Raw genomic sequence first — 12905 nt, forward strand, 5'->3', positions numbered from 1 at the left:
GCCCTAAGCGCGGGAAACGCGAACATGATGACGTAACAACACAAACACGATGACGTCATCACGCTCTCCACAGGACTGCGAACTCAGTCCTCGTGGAGTCCCCGCTGGGACAAGACCTATACCACGGTGCTCCTACAGTCAGCCATCTTACCTGCCATCCTACCTGATGTAATTAGTCTGTTCCTGTAAATAAACAACTTGTTAATAGTTCATCAAAGTCAAACTCTCTTATTTAGTGGCGATCTACACGAACCGCTACATTAGCATGATGAATAGAGAATTGGTTAATGGACAGAAAACAGAGAGTGGGGATAAGCAGCTCATTTTCAGGTTGGCAGGCTGTAACTAGTATCAGTGCTTGGGCCTCAGCTATTTACAATCTATATTAATGACTCAGATGAAGGGACCAAGTGTAATGTATCCAAATTTGCTGACAATACAAAGATAGGTGGGAAAGTAAGCTGTGAGGACACAAATGGGGAGAAATTGAGTTTGGGGTGATAACTTTAGCGGTAACAAAAAAGTAGCGCTGGGCACTACGCCAATGAATCCAATGCAAACTTCGGGTTTAGCGCTCCAGGAAGGAAGTGAAGCACTAAATCAAGCATTGCCACATCCCTTGGAGCGCTGGAGGGGCGGCAGCGGTGTAGCGCTGCCCAATGTCGAGTGCAGCGCAGAATTTTTTTAAATGGTGAGAAACTATTAAATGTTGGTGTTCAGAGAGATTTAGGTGTCCTCGTACAGGAAACAGTTAGCATGCAAGTACAGCAAGCAGTTAGGAAGGCAAATGGCATGCAGGCCTTTACTGCAAGGGGGTTGGAGTACAAGAGTAAGAGGGGGATAAATTGGGTGGTGCCCCTTTTGGGGCACCAACGTCGCCAGGGCACTAATTTTGACACCTCGAAAAAGTTAACGCCCCTCCGCCAGAAATTCATTAGTAGCACCCCTCTTCTTCTTCTTCTTAGGCAGTCCCTCGGAACCGAGGATGACTTGCTTACACATTAAAAATGAGTTTGCAGGTGACTGAGGAGTCCAATGTGAGACCTACAGTCTGTCACAGGTGGGGCAGACGGTGGTTGAAGGGACGGGTGGGGTGCTTGGGTTGACGTGCGCTTCTTGCGCTTGGCTTCCGCTTGCTCCCGGCAAAGAGACTCGAGGTGTTCGGCGCCTTCCCAGATGCTTCTCCTCCACTTTGTGTGGTCTTGGGCCAGGGATTCCCAGGTGTCGGTAGAGATGTTACACTTTTTCAAGGAGGCTTTGAGGGTGTCCTTGAAGCATTTCCTCTGCCCACCTGGGGCTCTCTTGCCGTGCCAGAGCTCCGAGTAGAGCGCTTGTTTTGGGAATCTCGTATCGGGCACGCGGACAATATGGCCCGTCCATCGGAGCTGATCGAGCGTGGTCAAAGCTTCGATGCTGGGGATGTTGGCCTGACGTTGGTGCGCCTATCCTGCCAATGGATTTGCAGGATCTTTCGGAGGCAGCGTTGATGGTACCTCTCCAGTGCTTTGAGGTGCCTGCTGTACATGGCCCATGTCTCTGAGGCATACAGCAGGGCGGGTATCACTGCTGCTCTGTAGACCATGAGCTTAGTGCCGGGTTTGAGGCCCTGGTCTTCAAACACTCTCTTCCTCAGGCGACCGAAGGCTGCACTGGCACACTGAAGGCGGTGTTGGACTTAGTCGTCGATGTCTGCCCTTGTTGACAGTAGGCTCCCAAGGTATGGAAAGTGGTCCACGTTACTGGAAGTGCTCCACCTCCTTCTTCTTGGGGCATAACTGAATATCGCGGCGCTACGTGCAACAGTGTCACGCGCATTGGCACGTAGCGCCACGTCATTGCAGGCCTCCTCCCCTGATTAAGGGGGTGGGGCCTCGCGCTGCGCACACCAGGGCCCTGCTAGACCACCGGGGTGCCGTGAAAACAAACCGGCACTCAAGAGGAGTGCCAAGCCGAGTGATCGCGGCCGGCACCCCGAGAAAAAAAGGGGAAGGGGGCAGGTGCTGGCAGTCGGCCAAAATTTTTCCCCTGGGAAGTCTTGTTACAATTGTACAGGGCTTTGGTGAAACCACACCTGGAGTACTGTGCAGTTTTGGTCTCCTTATCTGGGGAAGGATATACTTGCCTTAGAGGCGATGCAACAAAGGTTCACTAGATTGATCCGAGATGAGAGGGTTGTCCTATGAGGAGAGATTGAGCCTATACTCTCTGGAGTTTAGAAGAATAATAGGTGATCTCATTGAAACAAACAAGATTGTGAGGGCGTTTCTCCTGGCAGGAGAGTCTAGAACTAGGGGGCATAGTCTCACGATAAGGTGTTGGCCATTTAAAATTGAGATGAGGAGGAATTTCTTTACTCAGAGGGTTGTGAATCTTTGGAATTCTCTACCCCAAAGGGCTGTGGATGCTAAATCGTTGAGTATATTCAAGGCTGAGATAGATAGATTTTTGGGCTCCAGGGAGTCAAGGGATATGGCAGCAAAGTGGAGTTGAGGTTGAAGATCAGTCATGATCTTATTGAATGGCTGAGTAGGCTCGAGGGGCCGTATGGCCAACTCCTGCTCCAATTCTTATGTTCTTATGTGCTGCTGCAGCATCTGAAAGGGTCAGGGCAGCTATTCGGTGTCTGCAACCATGTCACTCAATGCAATGTCTGAAGCTAGTGTCTCTTCAGAGGTCTGGCCCAACAATTTTAAAGACTCTTCAGCTGATCCATTACTGTTTGTATTCTAGCAAGGGAAGCCAGCTTTTAGGTCGCAAAGTATCTGAGCCCCTGATGGAGCCTATGCAAAAAGTTGGCCCTGGCAGTGTGTGCCACCTCGCTTCGGTTAAGGAATTCCCTCTGAATCTGGGGTTGCATTCCATATGATGGTACGCAGAGTGCCTTCACTCTCTAATTTATTTTTAAAGGGAAAGCGGTTCACATTCAGACATAGAGGTACCACTTCAATCCCCCAAGGCCCCTGCAGCAAGTTATCTGTAGCCCTTAGACTTGAAGGTGTGAAAACACATGATATTGATCTTAATGCCTACGTACAGTCTAGTACTGAACATGATAATGAGCCTACTGTTTTTTGAAGAATGGAGTCAGGCTACAAGTGATTGAGAATGTATAATTGCACGTTGCTCAGTCTGCCCACATTTAAAATGCGACCAGGCATGGTACCAGGAATAACATATTTTTAATGCAATTCTAAATTTTAGTTGGCAGATTAGAAAAGGCTCAAATTCTTGCTGACAGGAAGTTATGAAGATACCACAGCTGTAGCATCTGCTGCTCCAATTTGCTATTCAGGGTTAACTTTTGCATAACATTAGATGGTGGCTGTTACCTCCTAAATATTTATTATATTTAACCTTTGTAAGCTAAGTTTTTCACTTCAATATTCTTTTGTTTAGGGCTGACATTACAAAAACATATTCCTGGCGTGGAGTTGCACCTCCGGTAGCTTCATTTGGAAATCTGACGTTTAGTGAATCTCTTGGAAAGAATGATTATGGGCTGGGGAATATGTGCCCACAGAGGAGACACAAAAGTTTTGCCTGTAGCCCTCTAAGGATGTTTCTCAGTTGTCACTATGCACGACAACCATATCCATCCTTTTGGCCTTTGAACAGATGTGGCCTCCAGTTCATCCACTCATACTGCATTTACAGCAAAGTTGTGACGCCAGCGTGGGAGGAGCTCTGAGGAAATTCCCAACTATGGTGTTAAGGAGCTATAGATAAGGGATTGGAATTTTTGGCACTTTCTGGTGAAAATGTTGTTGTTGTTCTATAAAGTAAACACAGCTTCTGCAGATAGAGTTGAGGTCATTTGAGTTTTTGAGGGTTTGGATGATGGCAGAGGAAATGCAAACTTCTGTCTTGTGAAGGAACTTGGCAGAACATTTTGCCAGTGAGAACAGACGGAGTGTCTTTATTTGGTATGCATCATTATTCATTGAAAGCATTGGTCGATCATTTGCGTCCTTTCTCTGGCTATTGGCTGTCCTGTCCCCTGTTGTCTTCTTCCTGTGCATCCTTCTTGTGCTGCGAGAAGGGAGGTCCTTCCACTCACTTTTCATCACCTTCAGCTTCCGGAAGCAGCCTTTCCTCATCACGTTATGTACGTACTATGCAGCATGATACTATTGGCTAGGTTAAATTCCTCCTCCTTCTTCTTAGGCAGTCCCTCGGAACTGAGGATAACTTGCTTCCACACTAAAAATGAGTTTGCAGGTGACTGATGAGTCCAATGCGGGACCTACAGTCTCTGTCACAGGTGGGGCAGACGGTGGTTGAAGGGGCGGGTGGGTGGGGTGCTTGGGTTGACGTGCGCTCCTTGCGCTTGGCTTCCGCTTGCTCCCAGCGAAGAGACTCAAGGTGTTCGGCGCCCTCCCGGATGCTTCTCTTCCACTTTGTGCGGTCTTGGGCCAGGGATTCCCAGGTGTCGATGAGGATGTTACACTTTTTCCAAGGAGGCTTTGAGGGTGTCTTTAAAGCGTTTCCTCTGCCCACCTGGGGCTCTCTTGCCGTGCCGGAGCTCCGAGTAGAGCGCTTGTTTTGGGAGCCTCATATCGGGCATGAGGACAATGTGACCCGTCCATCGGAGCTGATTGAGCGTGGTCAAAGCTTCGATGCTGGGGATGTTGGCCTGAGCAAGAACACCGACGTTGGTGCGCCTATCCTGCCAATGGATTTGCAGGATCTTGCAGAGGCAGCATTGGTGGTACCTCCAGTGCTTTGAGGTGCCTGCTGTACATGGTCCATGTCTCGAAGGCATACAGCAGGGCGGGTATCACTGCTGCTCTGTAGACCATGAGCTTAGTGCCGGGTTTGAGGTCCTGGTCTTCAAACACTCTCTTCCTCAGGCGCCCGAAGGCTACACTGGCACACTGAAGACAGTGTTGGACTTAGTCGTCGACGTCTGCCCTTGTTGACAGTAGGTTCCCGAGGTATGGAAAGTGGTCCACGTTGTCCAAGGCTTTGTCTTGGATTTTGATACTAAACTGCTACTAACTTCCTACTAAATTGCTGACCACCCAACTTCCCTTCCTGGCTCCCATACCAACAGATATTGTTAACGGTTCTCTCTCCTCAGGTATTATCCCCTTTTCCCTCAAATCTGCCATCATCACCCCTCTCTGCAAAAAAAACCCTTGACCCCTCCGTCCTTGAAAGTATCGCCCCATCTTCAACCTTCTTTTCCTCTCCAAAGTTCTTGAACGTGTAATCGCCTCCCAAATCCAAGCCCATTTTCAAAGAACTCGTTTGAATCCCTCCAAATAGGCTTCCACCCGTCGCTAGTATTGAAACTGCTCTTACTAAGGTCTGCGGCAAAGGTAATCTATCTCTTCTCATCCTTCTAGACCTGTCTGCAGCCTTTGACACGGTTAACCACAAAATTCTGCTCCAACATCTCTCCACTGGCATCCAGCTGGATGGGACTGCACTGGCCTGGTTTCATTCCTATCTTTCCAGCTGTAACCATAGAATCACCTGCAATGGCTTCTCTTCCCGATCCCGCACTGTCACCTCTGGTGTCCCCCAAGAATCTATCCTTGGCCCCCTCCTATTTTTATCTACATGCTGCCTCTCAGTGACATCATCTGGCAACACAACCTGAGTTTTCACATGTATGCTGATGATACCCATCTCTACCTCTCCTCCACTGTCTCTATACTATCAGACTGCTTGTCAGACGTACAGCACTGGAAAAGTAGAAATTTCCTCCAATTACATATCGGGAAGACTGAAGCCATTGTCTTCGGTTCAAGCCACAAACTCCATTCCTTTTCCACTAATTCAATCTCTCTCCCCGGCAACTGTCTAAGGCTGACCAAGTCTATTCGCAACCTTGGTGTCATATCTGATCATGAATTGAACTTCCTACCTCGCATCCATTCTATCACTAAGACCACCCATTTCCACCTCCATAACATCGCCCATCTCTGCCCTTACTTCAACTTATCTGCAGCCAAAACCCTCATCCATGCCTTTAGTACCTCTAAACTTGACTATTCCAACACACCCCTGGCCGGCCTCCCACGTTCTACCCTCCATAAACGAGGTCATCCAACACTCTTGATGCCCGTGTCCTAACTCGCACCAAGTCCCGCTCACCCATCTCCCCTGTGCTTGCTGACCTACATTGGCTCCCAGTTAAGCAACGCCTCGATTTTAAAATTCTCATAATTGTTTTCAAATCCCTCCACGGCCTCGTCCCATCTCATTTCTGTAAACTCTTCTAGCCCTATAATCCCTCTAGACCTCTGCGCTCCACCTATTCTGGCCTTTTGAACAGCCCCGATTTTAAATGCAGTTGTGCCTTCAGCTGCTTATGTCCTAAGCTCTGAAATTCCCTCCCTAAATCTCTCCACCTCTCCACTTCTCTTTCCTCCTTAAAACCTACTTCTTCGACCAAAATTTTGGTCATCTGCCCTAACATCTCCCTATATGGCTCGGTGTCAAATTTGTTTTTGATTACACTCGTGAAGTGCCTTGGGATGTTTTATTACGTTCAAGGTACTATATCAATATAACCTGTTGTCGCCTCCCAAATCTGTGCCCATCTTTCCTGGACTCCATGTCTGAATCCCTCCAATCCAGTTTCTGCCCGCCACAGTACCAAAACGGCTCTCATCAAAGTCACAACTGCCATCATTTATGACTGTGACAAAGGTAAACTATCCCTTCTCGACCTGTCTGCAGCCTTTGACATGGCTGACCACTCCATCCTCCTCCTCCAACGCCTCGCCACCATCATCCAGCTGGGTGGGACTGCATCACCTGGTTCCATTCTTATCTATCTAATCATACAAAAGGTAAATCATGCTTGACTAATCTACTGGAACTTTTTGAGGATGTAACTGGTAGTAATCTCAGGATTGCTACCAATGCCATGTGCTAGTCAGAGTAGAAATAGAAGGATATTTCAGAAGAATACGTGGCTAGAGGAATGGTGCAAGGGGGAGGGATTCAAATTCCTGGGACATCGGAACCGGTTCTGGGGGAGGTGGGACCAGTACAAACTGGACAGTTTGCACCTGGCCAGGACCGGGACCGATGTCCTACGGGGAGTGTTTGCTAGTGCTCTGGGGGAGGGTTTAAACTAAAATGGCAGGGGGTTGGGAACCTGAGCAGGGAGACAGAGGAAAGGGAAACAAGGATAGAAGCAAAAGACAGGAAGGAGAAAAGCAAAGGTGGCAGTTAAATCAAACATGGCCACAGTAAATAATAATTCTAAAAGGTCTAAGATTGTTAAAAAAACAAGCCTGAATGCTTTGTGTCTTAATGCGAGGAGCATTCGTAATAAGGTGGATGAATTAGCTGCGCAAATAGAGGTAAACCGATATGATATGATTGGATTTACGGAAACATGACTCCAGGGTGACCAAGGCTGGGAATTCAACATCCAGGGGTATTCAATATTCAGGAAAGACAGGCTAAAAGGAAAAGGAGGTGGGGTAGCACTGCTGGTTAAAGAGGGGATTAACACAATTGTAAGGAAGGATATTAGCTCTGATGATGTGGAATCTGTATGGGTAGAACTGAGAAATACCAAGGGGCAGAAAACGTTAATGGGAGTGGTATACAGACCCCCAAACAGTAATGCGGAGGTTGGGGGTGGCGTTAAACGGGAAATTAGAGACGCGTGCAATAAGGGCACAGCAGTTATCATGGGTGACTTTAATCTACATATAGATTGGGCTAACCAAATTAGTAACAATACTGTGGAGGAGGAATTCCTGGAATGTATACGGGATGGTTTCCTGGACCAGTATGTCGAGGAACCAACTAGAGACCAGGCCATCTTAGACTGGGTATTATGTAATGAGAAAAGATTAATTAGCAATCTTGATGTGCGAAGCCCCTTGGGGCGGAGCGATTATAATATGATCGAATTCTTCATTAAGATGGAGAGCGAAGTACAGTAATTGACTCAGAGACTAGGGTCCTGAATTTAAATAAAGGAAACTACGATGGTATGAGGCGCGAGTTGGGTAGGATTGATTGGGGAATGTTACTCAAAAGGGTTGACGGTGGATAGGCAATGGCAAACATTCAAAGATCACATGGATGAACTACAGAATTTGTTCATCCCTGTTTGGCATAAAAATTAAAAAAAAAGGTGAATCAACCATGGCTAACAAGGGAAATTAGGGATAGCATAAGATCCAAGGAGAGGACATAAAAATTGGCCAGAAAAAGCAGTAAACCTGAGGATTGGGAGCAGTTTAGGATTCAGCAAAGGAGGACAAAGGGATTAATTAAGAGGGGGAAAATAGAGTATGAGAGTAAGCTTGCTGGGAACATAAAAACTGACTGTAAAAGCTTTTATAGATATGTGTGAAGAGAAAAAGATTGGTGAAGTCATGTGTAGGTCCCTTGCATTCAGATTCAGGGGAATTTATAATGGGGAACAAAGAAATGGCAGACTTTGGTTCTGTCTTCACAAAGGAGGACACAAATAACCTCCCAAGATATCTGGGAACATAGGGTATAATGAGAGGGAGGAACTGAATGAAATCAGTATTTGTAGGGAAATGGTGTTAGGGAAATTGACGGGATTGAAGGCCAATAAATCCCCAGGGCCTGATAATCTACATCCTAAGGAAGTGGCCCTAGAAATAGTAGATGCATTGCTGGTCATCTTCCAAAATTCTATAGACTCGAACAGTTCCCATGGATTAGACGGTAGCTAATGTTACCCCACTGTTCAAACAAGGTGGTAGAGAGAAAACAGGGAATTATAGACCGGTAAGCCTGACATCGATAGTGGGGAAAATACTAGAGTCCATTATAAAAGATGTAATAGCAGAGCACTTGGAAAACAGTGACAGGATCGGACAAAGTCAACGTGGATTTACAAAAGGTAAATCGTGCTTGACTGATCTACTGGAATTTTTTGAGGATGTAACTGGTAGAAAAGATAAGGGAGAACCAGTGGATGTGGTGTATTTGGACTTTCAGAAGGCTTTCGATAAGGTCCCGCACAAGTGATTAGCATGTAAAGTTAAGGCACATGGGATTGGGGGCAAGGTACTCACTTGGATAGAGAACTGGTTGGCAGACAGGAAGCAAAGAGTTGGAATAAATGGGTCTTTTTCCAAGTGGCAGGCAGTGACTAGTGGGGTACCGCAGGGATCGGTCCTAGGACCCCAGCTATTCACAATATATATTAATGATCTAGACGAGGGAACTAGATGTAATATCTCCAAGTTTGCAGACGACACAAAGCTGGGTGGGCATGCGTGCTGTGAGGAGGATGCCGAGAAACTCCAGGATGATTTGGACAGATGCATGGCAGATGCAGTATAATGTGGATAAATGCGAGGTTATCCACTTTGGTGTCCTTGTGCACTAGTCGCTGAAGGTAAGCGTGCAGGTCCAGCAGGTGGTTAAGAAGGCAAATCGTATGTTGGCCTTCGTAGCGAGAGGGTTTGAGTACAGGAACAAGGATGTCTTGTTGCAGTTGTACACACCTTGGTGAGACCACATCTTGAGTATTGTGTGCAGTTTTGGTCGCCTTATCTGAGGAAGGATGTTCTTGCCATGGAGGGAGGTGCAGCGAAGATTCACCAGACTGATACCTGGGATGGCAGGAATGACGTATGAGGAGAGATTGGGTCGATTGGGCTTATACTCGCTGGAGTTTAGAAGAATAATGAGAGGGGATCTCATTGAAACTTCTAACAGGACTAGACAGACTAGATGCAGGAAGGATGTTCCCGATGGCGGGGGAGTCCAGAACCAGGGGTCAAGTCTAAAGATAAGGGGTAAGCCATTTAGGACAGAGATGAGGAGGAATTTCTTCACCCAGAGAGTGGTGAACCTGTGGAATGCTCTACCACAGAAGGCATTTGAGGCCAATTCATTAAATATATTCAAAAAGGAGTTAGATATATTTCTTAAGGCTAAAGGGATCAAGGGATATGGGGAGAAGGCAGGGACAGGGTACTGAGTTTGGATGATCAGCCGTGATCTCATTGAATGGTGGAGCAGGCTCGAGGGCCGAATGGCCTACTCCTATCTTCTATGTTTCTATAGCCAGAAAATCACCTGCAATGGCTTCTCTTCCCACTCCTGCATCGTTACCTCTGGGGTCTCACAAAGATCTCTCCTTGGCCCCCTCCTATTTCTCATCTATATGCTGCTCTTTGGCAACATCATCCTAAAACATGGCGTCAGTTTCCACATGTATGCTGACGACACCCAGCTCTACCTCACTATTTCTCTAGACCCCTCCACGGTCTCTAAATTGACACACTGCTTGTCCGACATCCAGTTCTGAATGAGCAGAAAATTTCTCCAATTAAATATTGGGAAGACCAAAGCCATTGTCTTCGGGCCCTGCCACCGACTCCATCCCTCTCCTTAGCATCTGTCCGAGTCTGAACCAGACTGCTCGCAACCTTGGTGTCATATTTGACCCTGAAATGAGCTTCCGACCACATATCCATGGCATAACTAAGACCGTCTATTTCCACCTCCGTAACATTGCCCATCTCCGCCCCTGCCTCAACTCATCTGCTGCCGAAACCTTCATCCATGCCTTTGTTACCTCTGGGCTTGACTATTCCAATGCACTCCTGGCTGGCCTCCCACATTCTACTCTACGTAAACTTGAGGTTATCCAAAACTTGGCTGCCAGTGTCCTAACTCGCACCACGTCCCGTTCACCCATCACCCCTGTGCTCACTGACCTACATTGGCTCCTGGTTAAGCAACACCTCGATTTCAAAATTCTCATCCTTGTTTTCTAAGCTAAGCTCTGGAACTCCCTCCTTAACCTCTCTGCCTCTCTTTCCTGCTTTAAGGCACTCCTTAAAACCTACCTCTTTGACCAAGCTTTTGGTCATCTGCCTTAATTTTTTATGTGGCTCGGTGTCTATTTTTTGTCTTGTAACACTCCTGTAAAGCAGGAGTGTTTACTACATTAAACGTGTTATATAAATAGAAGCTGTTGTTCCATCACATTTATCCAGGCACCTAAAACAAAACTTGAGAATGCCCATAGTCTGCTCTATCACACTTCTTGTACGAGCATGGTCCTCATTATATCTGTTGTCCTTTGTCTGCAGAAGTCTTACTGGAAATCATAAGCCATGACTGCAGAAGCAAACATGATCACCATTGCACCATCCTGATACATGGTTCCAAGTCATGAGGTATGTTGGATTATTGCATAATAAAAGCAATGTGCCAATTTTCTGGGCATCTGAAATTGACAGGCAGGTGAGGATGATTGGCATCGCACACTAGCTGGACAACAATAGAAAGAAAGCCTTTCCTATTCATAAGATTGAGGGGGTTGTCATACGGGGCTTTGAGTGCCACACGCATTGTGAATTATTCTTTGTGCCTGTGGGAACCCTGTAGTGTGTAAAAATGGATAGCGCTCTGTCTGTTGGTCTGGTTCCATTAGGAAGTATATTAATTGCACAGCACTCCTGAATAGAGCTTCAGTGACCCTCTTGATATAATGGTGAGCAGCTGCCTGACTAACATGGTTTGGAAGGAGCGAGTCGCAAAGAAATTCAAGACAGTTGTGACTTTGACTGGTACAGTGCTGTTTTCCTTGTGGAAGTGGGCCACAGGTCTTCAGCTGGAAGTTGACATATTCCCCAATAACATGCAAGTAACATAACCCCCACCTTCAGTACCAGCACAGAAAAGAGACTCCTGAATGTGGTATCCACCTCAGGGATACTTTTCAGTGCTCATACTTCCATTTACATAATAGCAGTAATTATTTGGGGCAGGCATTGTGGAAAAAGATTTGGAGGAGCTAGCCATGGCCCTTTAACCTAATTTACATGCACATAGGATCGTCTCCTGGCAGGCCTTAAAGGGGGCTGTGTCCTTTTTGGGGGAATAAATCAGCTTTTAATAATCGATGTTACACCCCTAGATTGGCAGTAATTCAGAGGAGAATTCAACCTAGATAGTCACGAGAACTAAGGAAATACAAAGGAAAGATGCCGAGATTAAATAATTTATGCAAACTGGATTAAAAAGGAACACCAATAAAAGCAAGACGTGCGTGAGAAGGTGGTAAAAAGCAGAGAAGCAGCACAGGAAATTAAGAGAAAAATGGGAAATAGACTAGAGCAAGCTAGCAGAGTTTGAAATACACAGTTGTGCCGCCAGCTCTGTAAGCAGGCGCCCTATGATTCACAACAACAGATGGAGTGCGAGAGAGAACGACGACTTTATTGTACCAAAGGGTGATGGTAAAAAAAAACTGCACCATGGCAAATGGCAGTAGAGTGGGTTCTTGCTAACAGAGCTTAGTTTAAAGGTAATCAGGAACCTATAACACGGGACAGAAAGTCCAACATCGAAATCCGAAGGGGCTAAGCGCTCCAGGCGGTTTTAAGACAGTGCTTCTACCGCTGGGTGGCTGGTTTAAAGTCTCCTCTCACTGATACGTGCAGATTTCTAAAGGCGCTTTTACCTTCTATTCAGGGCCTGGTGGGCCGAGGCTTCAGATTGCGACACTGTTCCTTGCGGCGCAGCAAACGGAGACCCGCGCATGCGCGCACCCTTCCTGCCGGCGCGGAACTTTTCACAAGGGCGCGTGCGAAAAACGTCAAATCAATGACGTCAGGACGGTCACGTACGTCATAAAGCCGCCTTTCATTGTTCCAAGAGCGCGCCGAGCCGGTTCGAGCGGCGTAAACGTCACGGAGGAAGCTGCGACTACCAGGACAAAGCAGCTCAGTCAGCGCTGGCTGTACCAGGGCTCTCAGCTGTGTTGGAAGTCGACAGCACTACCGTAAGAAGAAGAATGATATGGATGGGTGGGGGTAAAATCCTGAAATTGACGAGTTTGGCAGTAATTATTAATGAATTAGAATTTGCAACAGGAAAGCTACCTGTAATTGGCTACTAATTTGCTAATCTCACCATAACGATGGCTA

At 46.8% G+C, this 12905-nt stretch overlaps 1 protein-coding gene across 1 annotated transcript in view; it reads right to left on the reverse strand.

The window, feature by feature from the left end:
• The window catches only part of LOC147114853 (nucleolar protein 4-like), a 924917-nt gene extending 912367 nt beyond the window's left edge, over window positions 1-12550 (reverse strand). Inside the window, exon 1 of the mRNA XM_085992860.1 lies at window positions 12440-12550. The gene's annotated coding sequence lies outside the window, so the exon portion shown is untranslated. The remainder of the gene's footprint in view (window positions 1-12439) is intronic.
• Window positions 12551-12905: the final 355 nt, after the last annotated feature.

Source organism: Somniosus microcephalus, chromosome 7, assembly GCF_052327205.1.
Source record: "Somniosus microcephalus isolate GS21.2 chromosome 7, FLI_Smic_1.0, whole genome shotgun sequence".
NCBI classification, from domain to species: Eukaryota; Metazoa; Chordata; class Chondrichthyes; order Squaliformes; family Somniosidae; genus Somniosus; species Somniosus microcephalus.